Below are 3,047 nucleotides of genomic sequence, written 5' to 3'. Positions count from 1 at the left end.
ATAAGTACCAAAAGATATAGCAGTCGAAAGCAGAAATAGCAGAACAGTTTAGAGTTTGAATGGTAAAAATCGGCTGAAAACTGAGGGAGTAGTTAAGCGGCAAAGAAACGGAGCAACTAGAATAATAAAGGATAAAGAATAAAGAGAAACAGGATCTCAATAGTGTGGATGCCTACGGCATCCACCCAATAATAAAGATTAGAAGAACAATACTGTGAATGCTTTTCAAGCATTCACACTAATAACTAGAAAGTGCATTTTCTGAAGAAACTGCAGTGTGAATGCTTGAATCTGAATGTATGCACTGAAATGAATTAATTGCTGAATGTTAAGTTAAAAATCTGAATGAGCTGGAAAATACAGAATTTTTAACCTGAAAATAAAAGTGCAGAACTTTTGAAAGCTGATGTTCACACAGAAGAAGTTGGAAAAAGCTAAGCATGTTTAAAATGTAAATAATAAAAAGATGAGTAATGACAAAAGAAAATTTAGAGTCAGAAAACCTCTGAATGAATATTAAAAGTTCATATTCTTCTAATTGAAATGAACTTAAAAGATGAACAAACATTCTGCAGAAAATACAAACTTTAATATACAGCATGATGTTTTTCAGACATATACACATGTGTATATCATGTTTAATAGTATTACATACATCAATTTGTTTTGTATGTCATAGAAAATAACATAAAAATCTTAAGTCATATACAGCTTCTTTCTGAAAAGGACTGGTAGAATAAAGAAAAATAACTAAATTAAATAACTAAATAAAAAATAATGAGCAACATATGAAATACATGAAAATTCAACTTTTAAAACCACAATCCTGAACCTTTAAATTGTGTTGGTTTCTTAGAACATGGCTGAACAGCTGTTTCTATCGGTCTACTTAATCTTCTGATCTGTCTACACATCTTTTTATTACTCATTCTTTTTTATGTTTTAATGTAAACAGAGTCCACACAGTGGTAAAAGAGAACTGTATAGAGATTTGTGAGTAAACTCAAATGAAAGCCTAAGGTGGTGACACAGTTTAACACATGCAAATAATCAAATAAACACATTAGTCCTTTTTGTGAACATGGATAAATAAGTATCAATACAGCATTGTTCAGCCATGCCACTAAATGCTTTTTTACACATTGTTTTAACCTGGGCTCAGACACAAAGTCCCAAATTTAGTTAGTCCCTGACTTTGAGTTGTGGTTATGACTAATTATTATACACAAGGCTTTATCTATCTAAACTCTAAGGACACAAATATGAAAAAACCTATACTTACCAGCTGATACCCCACACTACACACTAGGTGTGCCATGTGACCTGAAACTTTGGTACAAAATCATCATAATCATTCTGTTAACACTGTTTTTTAACACTGTTTGTGTTGCTGTTCAGCAGTTTAAAATGTTTTAGATTGGATTACATGGAATGAATTTGAATTTTCTTGGGGGTTTTTGTATGTGTTTCGTTCTCAGCAGATTTTTTCTTCCATACTGTTGAATTCCAGTTACCACATTTCTGGTCATATGACATCCCAAGTGCCCACTTAAAAAAATCCCCACAGTTAATTCAACATTAAAACAAAATAAAAAAAATGTTAAATAAATAAAGGTTTGCTCTGTGATGAAATATTAAATAAGCATACATTGTACAGAGCACTAACAATGAAAACAATCCTTTAGCCTGTTGATCAGAGAGAGGCCGTCATTGTATCCATTTAAAACCTGTAATCACAGAGCACAATGTTTCTGTGAAACTATGAAGTCCCATATGATCCTCATCACGTCCAGTGACTTCAGAGTGGATCCTCCCTGTCATCCGGCCAGTGTTTGATGTGTGGCAAGCAGCACAGAAGCAGGATAGCTGAGGACTTTAAAAGAAGAGCAGAAAACGGGAACATATGTAGTTGTAAATGTAAATATCAGTGATACTTGTCTTGTCAAAGGGAATAAAATAATGAAAATGTTAACTTACACACTCATTTAGAGAGGATCTTGACACTGCACAGAGGAGGCACAGTCAGTCTGACAATGATGGTGATCTCCAGGGATGTTTTCCTGCAGCAACATTCCTGCCAACTGGCCATATGATCCAGAGTAGTTGGTTTGTAATGAACAGAAAGGTGTATATGTTAGGTAGTGTGCACTCAGAGCTGGTCCTAAGAAACAAACACATCCTGTAATAAACTGAATACCTGTAGTAGTGCTGCTGCAAATATGAAGCCCTTCTATCATGAGTGGTTTCAAAGAAGGTGTTTTGGAGGCTCAGTCACAGAAACTGTGCAGTCTGTTCAGTCCTGAGTGTCTCAGCTCTGATGGGGATGGATCACAGAGGGAAACACCTGAGTACAGACATTACAATACACTCTAACACTCCTAAGGTCAAGTGAAAACACAATTTAAACACTTTACAAAGAATGAATACATGTTTTCATGGAAATTATGTCATTAACCCTTTTTGTTGTGAGTAAATCTCACCGACTGCTTGTGGGACAAGCTAGAAGGAGGACTTATCACAGAATGTCTCCTGTGCTCCAGATGTGAAGTCTCACGCTCTGATCGTACGGCGATGAAGATGGTGATGATGAAGCCTCTCTGATCTGTGGCATTACAGTTTCTAGCTGCTATGTGCTTCACACTGTTGGATCTTACATGTGAAGCTTGGAGAAGACACAGGAGGACTGTGTCTCTCTTAAAAAAGAAAAAGAAAAAAGGAAACCTAACACCCCCCCCCCTCAGCTCCCACCGTAAACCCCCCCCCCCCCACTCAACTCCCCAACCTCACACCATCCAATGTCTATACAAATGTAGGGTATCAGCTGGTAACAGAAAGCAAGTGTTACATATGTACTACTTATGTAACACTGCTGAAACATTTCTGGCCAGAAATGTGCAGTTATCAACCCAGACCCACCCTGATGATTGCACTGGCCGAAACATGATAAAAGCTCATAAAAATGTATGTTTCATCGAAAGATTTGTCCAAAAATATAATCGTATACTTTTGAAAAAGTTTAAAGTTTATAACAAACCAAAATAATAACA

At 36.0% G+C, this 3,047-nt stretch overlaps 1 long non-coding RNA gene across 1 annotated transcript; it reads right to left on the bottom strand.

Moving 5' to 3' along the window:
- Positions 1 to 480: 480 nt before the first annotated feature.
- On the bottom strand, positions 481 to 2,729 carry LOC147307740 (uncharacterized). The gene is made up of 3 exons (XR_015126209.1): positions 2,198 to 2,729; positions 1,978 to 2,081; positions 481 to 1,873 (listed from the first exon to the last, which is right to left on the bottom strand). It is a non-coding gene; the product is annotated as an uncharacterized LOC147307740 (long non-coding RNA).
- Positions 2,730 to 3,047: the final 318 nt, after the last annotated feature.

This window comes from Aulonocara sp. 'chitande type north' Nkhata Bay, linkage group LG18 (genome assembly GCF_057382095.1).
Source record: "Aulonocara sp. 'chitande type north' Nkhata Bay isolate Kocher_YH1m ecotype deep benthic linkage group LG18, A_spYH_male_GT1.1, whole genome shotgun sequence".
Classification (NCBI taxonomy): domain Eukaryota; kingdom Metazoa; phylum Chordata; class Actinopteri; order Cichliformes; family Cichlidae; genus Aulonocara; species Aulonocara sp. 'chitande type north' Nkhata Bay.
This window is presented reverse-complemented; position numbering and strand designations above follow the sequence as displayed.